This window comes from Giraffa tippelskirchi, chromosome 13, assembly GCF_054371585.1.
Source record: "Giraffa tippelskirchi isolate mGirTip1 chromosome 13, T2T-mGirTip1v1.2.pri, whole genome shotgun sequence".
Lineage (NCBI taxonomy): Eukaryota > Metazoa > Chordata > Mammalia > Artiodactyla > Giraffidae > Giraffa > Giraffa tippelskirchi.
In genome coordinates, this window is record NC_137287.1 from 10,878,581 (window position 1) to 10,894,328 (window position 15,748).

At 43.1% G+C, this 15,748-nt stretch overlaps 1 long non-coding RNA gene and 1 other non-coding gene across 8 annotated transcripts in view; one reads left to right on the forward strand and one right to left on the reverse strand.

Moving 5' to 3' along the window:
* LOC145532588 (uncharacterized) overlaps positions 1 to 15,748 on the reverse strand; it is a 623,961-nt gene that overhangs the window by 487,603 nt on the left and 120,610 nt on the right. The gene's annotated exons all lie outside the window — the stretch shown is intronic.
* On the forward strand, positions 1,005 to 1,077 carry TRNAE-CUC (transfer RNA glutamic acid (anticodon CUC)). Its single transcript has one exon. It is a non-coding gene; the product is annotated as a tRNA-Glu (tRNA).

A 15,748-nucleotide genomic window follows, 5' to 3' on the forward strand; every position in this document is an offset into this window, starting at 1 on the left:
TCCCCATGTCATGGTTTAACATGTTCTCCTATCCCTGTATTTATGTTAAATTATGGAGGCCTAATAAAATTCAGTTTTGAATTATTTGATAACACTATTTTATAGGTGGTATTGTATACTTCCACAAGTAGTCATGTATGGATGTGAGAGTTGGACCATAAAGAAAGCTGAGCACTGAAGAATTGATGCTTTTGAAGTGTGGTACTGACAAAGACTCTTAAGAGTCCTTGGGCTGCAAGGAGATCAAACCAGTCAATCCTGAATAATCATTGGAAATACTGACCCTGAAGCTGAAGCTCCAATACTTTGGCCACCTGATACAAAGAGCCAACTCATTGGAAAAGACCTAGATGCTGGGAAAGATTGAGGGCAGGAGAAGAAGAGGGTGACAGAGGATGAGATGGTTGGATGGCATCACTGATTCAATAGACATGAACTTGGGCAAACTCCAGGAGATGGTGAGGGACAGGGAGGTCTGCCTACTGCAGTCCATGGGGTCGCAAAGAATCAGACACGATTTAACAACTGAACAACAGCAATAGTATAAACATGCTTAATGTGCTTCAATTTGTTATTCTAATTCTGTTCAAATTAACCTTTGGTCAGTGGAAACCTATTTAATCTTTCTCCTGTGACCTCTTGAGATGGTCCTTGTCAACATTGACAGCTTCCTTGAGCTTGGTTTTATGCAAAGTAGTATTTAGAGGCCACAGTCCAGGTGCTAAGGGTGCTTATTGCTGCTAAGTTGGTGATTTATTTCTGGGCCTTTGTGATGGACAAAACTGGAAAACATTATATGTTTAAAGAGGGGGGATGAGTTTATATCATGCTTTTGGGAGGAGGAGATATTGAATAATATCTTCTAAATGGAGAAAGAACTTTGAGACTGAAAAACAAAGCAGGCAACTCAAAATGTGATTATAAAGTTTACTGTGGGTAACTTACAAACAGGAAGAATCAGGCAGAGATACTGATGGCTACGCTCCATGCATCCATGAGGGTCTTCCCTGGTGGTCTAGTGGCTAAGACTCAGCACTCTCAATGCAGAGGGTCCAGGTTCGATCCCTGGTCAGGGAACTAGATCCCATATGCCGCAACCAAGAGTTCCCACACCACAACTAAAGATCCTGCATGCGGCAATTAAGACCCAGTGCAGCCAAATCAATTAATTAATTAAAATAAATATTTTTAAAAGGGAGTACAAAGGATTTTAAATGATCTAAAAATAGATCTGACTGAGAAGCAGGTCTGTACCAATGGGAACCCAGAGTTTTTTTTCCCTACTGAGGGTCTCATGTCCATTAACTCATCTGCATCAGCAAAGTCATTTTTCCAGTTTTCATAGCAGATGAAGAACAGAGTAAAGGCTGATAGGGAGCCTATCTGACTTTGCTGCATACCTTGTAAGGAGGCTAATGCTCAGTCATACAGAAAGGGCAAGAGACAGGACTGAAGGCCTGGGATGAAAACCAACTCAGTATGGTTCAGCCACATATCCTATTTCAATTCATATTCTGAATTACAGGGTTTTTATTGACCTCAGTAGTTACCAGAGGGGAAGTCAGGGAGGAGGGATAAATTAGGTATATGGAATTAACAGATATACACCACTATATACCACCCCACTGCAGTACTCTTGCCTGGAAAATCCCATGGACGGAGGAGCCTGGTGGGCTGCGGTCCATGGGGTCGCTGGGAGTCGGACACGACTGAGCAACTTCACTTTCACTTTTCAGTTTCATGCATTGGAGAAGGAAATGGCAACCCACTCCAGTGTTCTTGCCTGGAGAATCCCAGGGACGGGGGAGCCTGGTGGGCTGCCGTCTATGGGGTCACACAGAGTCGGACACGACTGACGCGACTTACCAGCATTGAACTCAGTGACTTTTACATGTGTAACCTCTTCCATTAAAAAAAAAAAAAAAAAGTATCCCAGTTCATAATTATTAGTTTTCATCCCTTAACACACAGCGACCCCATAGACTGTAGCCTACCAGGCTTCTCCGTCCATGGGATTTTCCAGGCAAGAGTACTGGAGTGGGGTGCCATTGCCTTCTCCTTAACACACACAACAGTCTCCAAATAACTACTATCAACAATATGATTACTCAAATCACTTTACATTTTTCACAATTGTTTCTATGTTACAATTCATCGATAATCTCCTAAACTTCTAATCTATAAGTGCCTGCTCTCTCTTTCTCTATCACCATGCAAAAACTTATTAATCAGGAAATCAGGACAATGTCCTGTAGAATCTCTCACCAGAAAAGACACGGTCCTTCCCTTTCTTAAATAAATGTAGCAAACCACACACTTAGCTTTCTTCATGGATTCTTGGAAACTGGTCCCTCATGCTGCATAGAGATCTTCCTCGCTCCTTTTCACAGGGACATAATATTCTAGCATGGGATGTGACATAGTGCTTTCTGGATTGTTTCTAGCTTTTTTTTTTTTTTCTTTGCTGTTACAGATAGAGCTGCAGTGTGGAACCTTATATGTACAATTTCTCACATTTTCATGGACTCTTGAGAATGTAATGTACAACCAAGGTTGGGAACTCTTGACCTACAGAAAAAAGCAGGTTATTAAGAAACCCAAGTTTAAATCCCAGCTCTACCCTTAACTTACTCCTTGTAAAATCTGGATAATAATCTACCTCATGGATTTGTAGAGAGGATTATATAAGCTAAAACATGGAAGGTGCTTAAATCAGTTCTCAGCATATTTTAAGAGGAGTGTGTTTATTGTCATTGTTGCTGTGAATCTTTAAAGTTTTTAAATTGAAGTATAGTTGATTTATACCATTGTGCTAGTTTCAGATGTAAAGCAAAGGGATTCAATTATACTTTTTACAGATTCCTTTCCATTATAGGTTGCTACAAGATATTAAACATAGTTCCCTGTGCTACATAATAAATCCTATTGCTTATCTGTTTTGTATATAGTGGTGTATATCTGTTAATTCCATATACCTAATTTATCCCTCCTCCCTGACTTCCCCTCTGGTAACTATACATTTGTTTTCTATGTCTGTGAGTCTGTTTCTGTTTTGTAAATAAATTCATTTGCATTAGATTCCACATATAAGTGATATCATGTAATATTTGTCTTTTTCTTTAAATTTGTTAGTTAGCTTCCCTGCCTCAGTTTCCTCAGCCATCCTATCTTAGATGTTGGCACAACAAAATTAGATCATCACTGTGAGCTTTCTTGAAAAAGCTATTATTTCTCTGAAAATGTGGAGCAAGGGTATTATTTTCATCACCATGATTATAGAATGTCCGGTTGGGAGAATTAACAGTATTCATCTGGTGGGTCTCTCATCTCCGGAGCCTCGTACAGGGCTTCCTGACTCCACTGAATCATTAAGACAAACTGTCAATTCACTCAAACCACTAATTTAATAGATTTTTTATTTTCTACTAAATTGACAGACTGAGTAAATCGACCAAATTGACTGACTGTTTTGATATCATTTAGACTCAGCTTGAGTGGAGCTAATCATGGAGGGGAAAATAATTGTTATTGACATTGCCACAGTGATCAAAGACACCCCTGGCATGGTTGAGGGGGAGCATAAGGACCCTCACCACGTCCACCTTCCTCATGCTCCACCCAGCTACATCTCAGAACAAACACCGCCCAATCTACCGCACCGCATGAGAGAGGCACTCAAAATAGAAGGCAGAGGGTGGCGGGGCGTAGGGGGGAACTCTGAAAAGGATCAATCAATACCTAAGTGAATGTAAAGCAACTATACGCCAATCAATTTTTTTTTAATGTAAAAAAAAAAAAAATAACTACATAAATGAACACTATTGGAAGGACTCATGTGCCCAGTTCTGAGTGTGTGGAAGAGCTATCACGTCTGAAGAGACTTAGAAGGGATAGAGTGAACAATAGCCCCCCGAAGATATTAGTCCCTAAATGCTGTGAACGCCACTTTACAAGGCACAAAGGACTTGCGAGATGTGATTAAATTAAGGAACCTGCACTAGGGAGGTTATGCTGGTTTCTGCAGGTGGGTCGGATGTAATCGCCAATGTCCTCATAAGGCGGAGATCAGGGAGAGAACAGGAATAAGACATGCGCAGATGGAAGCAAGAGGATACAGTGACGTGAGGAAGCGCCAAGAGCCTAGCAATGCAGGCGGACTCGAGAAATAGAAAAAGCAAGAAAACAGGTTCTCACCTACAGCTCCCAGGAGGAACTCACCCTGCCAGCACCTTGGGGAAGCTGACTGGACTTCTGGTTTCCATAACACATATGTTATGGCAGCCTCCGGATGCTAACACACATGCACCAGCCATCTTACAGGTGTAATTCTTGGTGGAAACACCTCGGAGCAGCTAGAGACATTAAAAGGCTGTAAAGAGTGGCAGTGCTGGGCTTCCCTGATAGTGCAGTGCTGAAGAATCCGCCTGCCAACGCAGGACACACGGGTTCAATCCCTGGTCTGGGGAGATTCCACAAGCCGCGGGGCAACTAAGCCTGAGCGCCACAAGTACTAAAGCCCGTGTGCTCGAGAGCCCGAGCTCTGCAACAGGAGAAGCCACTGCAATGAGAAGCCTGAGCACCACAATTAGAGAGTAGCCCCTGCTCACCCCAACTAGAGAGAGCCCACATGAAGCAATGAAGACCCAGCACAGCCAAAGCTAAGTTTAAAAAATTTTTTAAAGAAAATAGTTCGGCAATTAAAAACAAGAGTGGTGATCCTATCCCCTGTCCCTGCTTCAAACGAAGCCATTCTGTTTTAAACATGGGTTCCATGTACAATTTCATGGAGGGAAGAAAGGATTCTTCTGAAATGGGGGGAGGGAGCAAACTGAAATAGAGAGAATTAATATTTGTGGATCTCATACATGAAAAAGGGCTGCCCTGGTAGCTCAGCTGGTAAAGAATCCGCCTGCAATGCAGGAAATCCCGTTCAATTCCTGGGTTAGGAAGATCCCCTGGAAAAGGGATAGGCCACTCAAGTATTCTTGGGCTTCCTTGGTGACTCAGACGATAAAGAATCTGTCTGCAATGCAGGAGACCGGGGTTTGATTCCTGGGTCAGGAAGTTCCCCTGGAGAAAGGATAGGCTACCCACTCCAGTATTCTTGGGCTTCCCTGGTGGCTCAGCTGGTACATGAAAAGCACGTGGACCAGTGCCTGGCGCATAGTGAACATAATAAAATGCAGCTGCGATGGGGGTGATGGTATTATCTGCCCTGAGTCCTTCCTGTTGCCAAGGACAAACCACAGCTCAGTGCCGTTCAGGGACTTGCCCAAAGGCATCTAGCTGTCAGTAGCAGAACCAACTTTAGAACCCAGGTCTTTATAATGCTAGCTTCAACTGCAACCCACACCCTGGATCTTCCCCCAAATAGGAAATGCCACCAGCTGGCCGTGACTTATACTGAAATCAAACTTGCTGTATAAGGGCTGTTTTGATCTCATGTGTTCTGTCTGCAATTCCCAGGAGAGCTGACCGCTCTAGGTGCTTCCTGTGTTGAGCATTACTATGATGGACCACGGTGCCGGCAGGTGATCGGCTATCAGAAGGGGATAGCTGTGCCTGGTTCTCCCCACACCCTGCACCCAACTGCTGGAGAGAAGAAAGAGCATTGCTCTGCCTGAGGAACAGACTGCTATGGAGGCAGTGGGGCAGGCCAGGCGATGGGCAAGGCCAGTGAGGCAGTGGCGGAAGCAGCTGCTGGCTCATTAAGGGCACTCGGCTGAAATCTTGGCCATACCAGGCCCAGCCGTATGCTGACACAAACCACAGCTGCTTGCCCTTGAATCTCTCCTCTAAATGGCAGCAGCAGAGACAACGTATTCTCCCAGCTCCGGGATGACTTCCCTTGCTGCTCTGTCACTTAAGAAGGTGTCCTGTTGGCCAAGCATCAAGTAAAAGGGGTAGGAATTTTAGTCCGGCCAGTGAGTGCATGCATGCTCAGTCACTTCAGTCATGTCCAACTCTTTGCAACTCCATGAACTGTAGCCAGCCAGGCTCCTCTGTTCATGGGATTCTCCAAGAAAGAATGCTAGAGTGGGTTGCCACCCCCTCCTCCAGGGGATCTTCCCAACCCAGAGATTAAATCTGTGTCTCCTGCGTTGACTTCACATTCCTCAGCAATCAATGCAAAGAAATAGAGGGAAACTATAGAATGGGAAAGACTAGAGATCTCTTCAAGAAAATTAGAGATACCAAGGGAACATTTTATGCAAAGATGGGCTCAATAAAGGACAGAAATGGTAGGGACCTAACAGAAGCAGAAGATATTAAGAAGAGGTGGAAAGAATACATAGAACTGGGCAAAAAAGATCTTTACAACCAGATAATCACAATGGTGTGATCACTCACCTAGAGCCAGACATCCTGGAATGTGAAGTCAAGTAGGCCTTAGAAAGCATCAGTTCAGTTCAGTTCAGTTCAGTCGCTCAGTCGTGTCCAACTCTTTGCAACCCCATGAATCGCAGCATGCCAGACCTCCCTGTCCATCACCAACTCCCGGAGTTTACCCAAACCCCTGTCCATTGAGTCAGTAATGCCATCCAACCATCTTATCCTCTGTCGTCCCCTTCTCCTCCTGCCCCCAATCCTTCCCAGAATTAGGGTCTTTTCCAATGAGTCAACTCTTCGCATGAGGTAGCCAAAGTATTGGAGTTTCAGCTTCAACATCAGTCCTTACAGTGAACACCCAGGAATGACCTCCTTTAGGATGGACTGGTTGGATCTCCTCGCAGTCCAAGGGACTCTCAAGAGTCTTCTCCGATACCACAGTTCAAAAGCATCAATTCTTCAGCGCTCAGCTTTCTTCACCGTCCAACTCTCACATCCCACATAGAAAGCATCACTACGACCAAAGCTAGTGGAGGTGATGGAATGCCAGTTGAACTATTTCAAATCCTGAAAGATGATGCTATGAAAGTGCTGCACTCAATATGTCAGCAAATTTGGAAAACTCAGCAGTGGCCACAGGACTGGAAAAGGTCAGTTTTCATTCCAATCCCAAAGAAAGGCAAAGCCAAAGAATGCTCAAACTACTGCACAATTGCACTCATCTCACATGCTAGTAAAGTAATGCTTAAAATTCTCCAAGCCAGGCTTCAGCAATACGTGAACCGTGAACTTCCAGATGTTCAAGCTGTTTTAGAAAAGGCAGAGGAATCAGAGATCAAATTGCCAACATCTGCTGGATCATCGAAATAGCACGAGAGTTCCAGAAAAACATCTACTTCTGCTTTACTGACTATGCCAAAGCCTTTGACTGTGAGGATCACAATAAACTGTGGAAAATTCTGAAAGAGATGGGAATACCAGACCACCTGACCTGCCTCCCGAGAAATCTGTATGCAGGTCAGGAAGCAACAGTTAGAACTGGACATGGAACAACAGACTGGTTCCAAATAGGAAAAGGAGTACATCAAGGCTGTATAGTGTCACCCTGCTTATTTAACTTATAGGCAGAGTACATCATGAGAAACGCTGGGCTGGATGAAGCACAAGCTGGAATCAAGATTGCCAGGAGAAATATCAATAACCTCAGATATGCAGATGACACCACCCTTATGGCAGAAAGTGAAGAAGAACTAAAGAGCCTCTTGATCAAAGTGAAAGAGGAGAGCGAAAAAGTTGGCTTATAGCTCAATGTTCAGAAAAGTAAGATCATGGCATCTGGTCCCATCACTTCATGGCAAATAGATGGGGAAACAGTGGCTGACTTTAATTTTCTGGGCTCCAAAATCACTGCTGATGGCGATTGCAGCCATGAAATTAAAAGACGCTTACTCCTTGGAAGGAAAGTTATGACCAGCCTAGACAGCATATTAAAAAGCAGAGATATTACTTGCCAACAAAGGTCCGTCTACTCAGGGCTATGGTTTTTCCAGTGGTCATGTATGGATGTGAGAGTTGGACTGTAAAGAAAGCTGAGTGCCAAAGAATTGATGCTTTTGAACTGTGGTGTTGGAGAAGACTCTTGAGAGTCCCTTGGACTGCAAGGAGATCCAACCAGTCCATCCTAAAGGAGATCAGTCTTGGGTGTTCATTGTAAGGACTGATGTTGAAGCTGAAACTCCAATACTTTGGCCACCTGATGGGAAGAGCTGACTCATTGGAAAGGACCCTGATGCTGGGAAAGATTGAGGGCAGGAGAAGAAGGGGACAACAGAGGATGAGATGGTTGGATGGCATCACCAACTCAATGGATATGGTTTGTGTGGACTCTGGGAGTTGGTGATGGACAGGGAGACCTGGTGTGCTGAGATTCATGGGGTCACAAGGAGTCGGACATGACTGAGCGACTGAACTGTACTGAACTGAACTCCTGCATTACTGGCATATTTTTTACCACTGAGCCACTAGGGAAGACTTAGTTCAGCCAGTACTTTTCTGTAACTGCACTGTAGGAAAATGGGAATGAAGGGAAGAAACAGCAGATGAGCTGAGAAAACAGAGCCCTCTGTCACACCCAGGCATCTCATTGTCTGTCCTAACTAGCGGCATTGCCTCCTGTTTGAATAAAGCTCCTCACCTGAGCTTATGAGGTTCTCAACTATCTTGCACCTACTCACCACTCCGGGCCTTTTTCTATTTCTCCGCTCACACCAAAATAGGTTACTCGCTGACTCCTAAGTATGCCATTCCCTTAGAACACAAGTTTCATGGGCGAAGCAACACAGACTGTCTTTCAATGCTGTGTCTCCAAACCTCCATGTGCTTGGCACACTCTGCATGTGTGCCTGCTATGTCGCTTTAGTTGTGTCTGACTCTTTGTGACCCTATGGACTGTAGCCCATCACTCTCCTCTATCCATGCAATTCTTCAGGCAAGAATACTGGAGTAGGTTGTCATGCCCTCCTCCAGGGGATCTTCCCAATCCAGGGATGGAACCCACGCCTCTTATGTCTCCTGCCTTGGCAGGTGGATTTTTTTTACCACTAGCACCACCTGGGAAGCCCTCAGAAATCTGTGAGGATGAATATTGCTTATTAATACCTGTGAGGTACTAAACATAGTGCTAGGCACTGACTGGCATGGGATCTTGTCTAAGTTTCTAAACCTCATTTACAGGGTGTCCGTAAGTCAGGAGACCAAGACAAATATAAATAATGGTACCAAGGATCTCTTTAACCTGTCAGAACATAAATAATAGTGTATTCCTATACAAAATGTCGTCAAGGACATGTTGAACTTGTTCAAAGATAAATGATAGTATCCATATTTTCAGACTTGATGATTACCCTATATAAAATAGGGTAAATAAGTCCTGGGTGGTTCAGTGGTGAAGAGTCTGCCTGCCAACACAGGAGATGAGAGTTCGATCCCTGGTCTGCAAAGATCTCACATGTCTCAGAGCAACTAAGCTAGTGCGCCACAACTATCGAAGCCCATGCACCCGATAGCCCATGCTCCACAACAGGAGAAGCCACCACAAAGAGAAACCCATGCACCTCAACTAGAGAGTGGCCCCCACTCACCACAACTAGAGAAAGCCCACGCACAGAAATCAAGACCCAGCACGGTGGAAAATAAATACATAAATAAAGTAATTTCAAAAAAAGTAAGTTCATAGGGTTGATGTGAGAATCAAAGATGAGATGTGCTCAGCCCCTGACACAGAGTACAGCTCAATAGATGTTAGACATGATTACCATGTTGCTATTTTCACAAAGATTAATAAAATAGTAACCAATGCAGGAGACACACTAGTAAATAATTTCAGTCAAAAATGAAAGGTGCTGTCACAACAGTACAAAGTCCTATGCGTCCCCAGAAGCTCTATCTTAAAAATATATCTAGAAACAGCCCTTTCACATTTCCGCCAATACCATGTTAGTCCAATCCACTCTCATTTCTCCTTTAGACTGTTTCAGTTGCCTCCTAACTCTTCTCTCTGCCCTCACTCTTGCCCTTCTCCTTCCTGCCTGCCCCAGGCTGTTCTTAACACAGCAGCAGTCCTGCTAGAATTTAAGTCAGCTCATGTCAGTCTCCTGTTCAAACATCTCCAGTGGCTCCCCATCTCTCTACAAGCAAAAGCCAGAATTGCTATCGCTATGTGTGTGCGTGCATGCTAAGTCACTTCAGCAGTGTCTGACTCTCTGCAACCCTATGGACTGTAGCCCACCAGGCTCCTCTATCCATGGGGATTTTCTAGGCAAGAATACTGGAGTGGGTAGCCACGCCCTCCTCCAGGGGATCTTCCCGACTCAGGGATCGAACCCACGACCCCTGTGACTCCTGCATTGCAGGCAGATTCTTTACTGCTGAGCCACCAGGACTGCCCCACTATCACCAAGAGTGATGGTTAATTTTATGTGTCAACTTAACTGGGCCACAGGGTGCCCACGCATTTGATCAAACACTACTCTGGCTGTGTCTGTGAGGGTGTTTCTGGGTGAGATTAACATTGAAATCTGTAGACTGAGTAAAGCAGACTGCCCTCCTTAATGTGGGTAGGACTCATGCAATTAGTTGAAGACTCAAATGGAAGAAAAAGACTGAGGAAGAGGGAACGCCTCCTGCTTGGCTGATGTGAACTGGGTCACTGGTCTTCTCTTTCAGGCTCAAACTGAAACACTAGCTCTTCTTGGGGGTCTCAAACCTGCTGGCTTTCAAACTGGAAGCCTGCACCATGGGCTTTCCTGGGTTTCCAGATTGTAGAGGGCAGGTCATAGGGCTTCTCAGCCTCAATCATTGTGTGAGCCAATTCTTCATATTTCTCTTAATTACATAATGTTATATATAATAACATACTACACATATGGGTGCTTCCCCAATGGCTCAGCAGTAAAGAATCTACTTGCAATTCAGGAACCGCAGGAGATGCGGGTTCGATCCCTGGGTCGGGAAGAGTCCCTGGAGAGCAGAATGACAACCCACTCTAGGATTCTCGCCTGGAGAATCCCATGAACAGAGGAGCCTGGCAGGCTACAGTCCACGGGGTTGTAAAGAGTCGGACATGACTGAAGTGACTTAGCACACACACATACATATGTAGTCACTAGGTTCTGGAGAACCCTACCTAATACACCTACAGGCTACCTATCCTAAACCCAGCACCCTTTCCTGCACTACCATTATTTCTTTGATTTCAACTCTTTCCACCTCCCCCTCTCTCTGTTCCAGCCATATTGGTCTACTTATTGTTGACCAAACACGAGAAGGCTACTTAAGTTTAAAGACCTCAGTGTCCACCACACCATCCTCCTAGAATGCTCTTCTAAGTAAATGCCTCACATTTTTACTTCTTTCAGGTCTCTATCCAGACGTTATATTACTATGAAGATTTCCCAAACTTACTTACATGAAATTGTGTGATACACACACACTCTCTCTCACACACACACATACACACACACAGCCCATTTCACTTTATTTCTTTTAAATTGCTTTAATTTTCTCTATAACATTTATCATCATCTGACATACCATATCTTTACGTATTTATCTGTTCAATGTCTATCTGTCTCCACCAAATAGGATATACATTCCTTGAGAGTAGGGGCTTTGTCTTGTTCACTGCTATATTCCCAATGCCCAGACTAGTACCTAGTCCTAATACCTAGTCAGGCTCTATGCCTGTCTGTTGACTGAATTAATGAATATATTAAAATTTTAAGTTCGATTCTAGAAGGAGAGAAAGATATTATACATAAGTGGCAATAAAGGATAGATAGGCAGTCAGAGTAGACCAGAGTTTTTTTTATTCTTATTATTGCATTCTAGTTTATTTATCTATTTTTTAACTTTACAATATTGTATTTGTTTTGCCATACATTGACATGAATCCACCATGGGTGTACATGTTTTCCCCTTCCAGAACCCCCCTCCCACCTCCCTCCCCATCCCATCCCTCTGGGTCATCCCGGTGCACCAGCTCCGAGCACCCTGTATTATGCATTGAACCTGGACTGGCGATTCATTTCACATATGATAATTTACATGCTTCAGTGCCGTTCTCCCATATCCTCCCGCCCTCGCCCTCTCCCATAGAGTCCATAATACTGTTCTATTTATCTGTGTCTCTTGATGTCTCGCATACAGGGTTATCTTTACCGATAAACTAAATACCATATATATGTGTTAGTATTCTGTATTGGTGTTTTTCTTTCTGGCTTACTTCACTCCGTATAATAGGCTCCAGTTTCATCCACCTCATTAGAACTGATTCGAATGTATTCTTTTTAATGGCTGAGTAATATTCCATTGTGTATATGTACCACAGCTGCCTTATCCATTCATCTGCTGATGGGCATCTAAGCTGCTTCCATGTCCTGGCTATTATAAACAGTGCTGCAATGAACATTGGTGTACGTGTGTCTCTTTCAAGTCTGGTTTCCTCAGTGTGTATGCCCAGCAGTGGGATTGCTGGGTCATATGGCAGTTCTGTTTCCAGCTTTTTGAGGAATCTCCACACTGTTCTCCATAGTGGCTGTACTAGTTTGCATTCCCACCAACAGTGTAAGAGGGTTCCCTTTTCTCCACACCCTCTCCAGCATTTATTGCTTGTAGACTTTTGGATAGCAGCCATTCTGACAGGTGTGAAATGGTACCTCATTGTGGTTTTGATTTGCATTTCTGAAGACTAGAGTTTTGCTGAGTATTGGTTACAAATTAGGTAGCAAAGAATTCAGGGTTTTGCCCTCCAACAAGGACCTGGAGGACAGACACTCCATACTGCTGATTAAGAGCTGATCTTTGTGCTTTAACAGCCAGTAGAGCAAAGATCGTGTTTGACATCCTTGCCTATAAATTAAGGAGCCCAACCAGGATACAAGCTTGAGGTGAACTGAGTGAGTAGCCCCATACAGCACCAAGATTTTTCTCAGAAAACAGTTCTGGGTCTGCTCCAACCCTAAGATAAATTGGAGACAGAGACCCTAAAATTCAATGCCAAAAAGAATAGCTGCAATATTTTTTAGTTGGAAATAGCCCACCAGAGCCATAAAATCTCAATGAAGAAGTCAAACATAGAAGGTCTAGTTTTAAGCAATGTGACATCCTGGTAAAACCTCCAAGAGAAGCAGGTGGTGAAATATCACCCCTAGTAAATAAATGAGTTGTCTTGCAATAAATGGTTGTCAGAAGAGAGAAGTTGAGAAGGCTAAAGTTGTCGTGCACTTCGGTCAGCAAGAAGAGATCAAAGACTGGAACTAGAGAAACTTGACTCTGTCTACACTAGAATAGTCACCAAAGAGGGGACACAGTGCTTGCTAACTGATCTCACTCATAAGATGGAATACTGACTGCTCTAACCTATTCCACAGGGTAGCCACAAGGGTCAAAGGAGGTAAAGTTTGCAGAAAGGACTAAAAGAACTCTAAGCCTATACCTGAAACTAATAGTCTCATAACTAGAAATCATCATTATTAATGCTTATTTCTTTCCAGCTGTTTTCTTTGCATATTTTACGTAACTAAGATCACACGGTTTATAGATTTTTACATCCTGTCTTAACATAGTGCCATAAACATTTTCCCACATCACTGAAATGTTAACAGAAAGATTATTTTAATGAATGATTTCTACTCCATCCATATGAATGCACCACAGTTTAACTAGCACCCTTGAACACTTAAGCAGTCTCCAACTTTTTGTAATTATTTTGGGACATTGATTTCTGACTAAGTCTCTGATTATATCTATAAGCTGAATTCCTAAAAATAGACTTACTGGGTGAAAGGGTATCATTTTTTTTTTCAGTCTCTTGATATAGACTGCCAGAGTCCCTCCAGAAATCTCGTACCAATTTACACTTCCACCAGCTGTATATGTGCGCATCCTTTGTCCTGAACCCAGAGCTGTTCTGACGTCACCAGCAGGTGCCAGAACTCACTCTCCAACTTTGGATCAGAAATCAATAAACAGGACAACCACTCTGAGAGCTGGCAGGAGAAAATGATCGTTGCTTTGTAAAAACATCATTTCTCGATTCCTGAGAGAGGAATCCAGAATTGGTAGATACTAAACGTGCCATCATCATGAAGAATAACACTGTTCCCAGTATTCTTTGTCCCTTGCTGAGAGAAAACACTATTTCATAAAGCAACTTTCTCTACTTACAACCAAGCACTCCAGGCTTTAAATTAAGTCATAGGAAGGGGCTACAAAAGGATATCAATAGTACATGGATTTCAGGTTGGTTTCAGAAGCAAGACTTCTGGTCTGAATACAGCCACATAAATAAGTAGGCTTCTCCTCATTTTACTCCTTTTCCCCGAGAAATCATGCAAAAGCAAAAATAGAAGAATATACTACACAAACTGTGGTGTCCACAGAATTTGGAGACAAATATAATCTGGATTCCAAAGTACATGTAAGGGGTCCCTGAGGGATTGGACTGAGATTCAATTAGGGGAAGCGAAGAGTAGAAGAAGTAAAGGAGGCAGGAGAGTCCAGTGGGGATAAACTTCACAAAGTGCCACCTACATGACATGGCCTGAAGGTTAAGGCTCGTCTCATGGTTACAGGGACTAAGCAGACAGAACAGGGGACTTGAACCCTGTGGGCCCTGTTGGCTCCCAGTGGCAGGGAGGAGGCAGGGTGCAGAGAATCACAGGCAGAGCTGCATCACAGCAGCTGTTTACCTCCATGGAGCAGAAGAGAAAGGATCCAAGGCTGCCTGGGCCCCTCCCCGCACAGGATCTCCCAGCAATGAGCTGGTTCAGAAGACCCAACTCATTCTGTTATGAACAACAGCAACAGTGGTATTATCATCATCATTATTCATTGCTGGAATAAGAATAATAATAGTATTAAAAGTAATCATGTATATAATATCATATACTTGGCTGACAGAATATTCACAAACCATGCAACCGACAAGGGCTTAATTTCCAACATATACAAACAGCTCCTACAACTCAATAACAAAACAACAAACAACTCAATCCAAAAAAAAAAAAAAAAATGGGCAGAAGGCGTAACTAGACACTTCTCTAAAGAAGACACACAGATGGCCAAGAGGCACATAAAAAGATTTCAACATTTTTAATTATTATAAAAATGCAAATCAAAACTATAATGCGGTATCACCTCACAGCAATGAGAATGGTCATCATTTAAAAAGTCTACAAATAACAAAGCCTGGAAAGGGTGTGGAGAAAAGGGAACCCTCTTACACTATTGCTATGAATGTAAATTAGTGAAACCACTATGGAAAACAGTATGGAGTTTCATTAAAAAACTGAAAATAGGGTTTGCATATGATCCAGCCATCCTACTTCTGGGAATATGTCCTTAGAAAACTATAATTCAAAAAGTAGCAGATACACACTATATAAAATGATAAACAAGGTCCTTCCCTATTGTATAGCACAGAAAACTATGTTCAATATCCTCTAATAAACCATAATGAAAAAGAATATATATGTATATCTATACATATATTTATATCTCAATCACTCTCAGAAACAAACAGAACGTTGTAAATCAGTTCAGTTCAGTTCATTCGCTCAGTCATGTGCAACTCTTTGCAACCTCATGGACTGCAGCAGGCCAGGCCTCCCTGTCCATCACCAACTCCCGGAGTTTACTCAAACTCATGTCCATTGAGTCGGTGATGCCATCCAACCATCTCATCCTCTGTCATCCCCGTGTAGATCAACTTGTGATTGTAAATCAACTACACTTCAATTTTAAAAATTAAAAAAAAAAGAATTTGGATATGAGGTTTAAAAACATATACATCATATAGGTTATAGGTGGATAACAACAATAATAATAGCATAGATAACTAGTTCAGCTCCAATGCAGG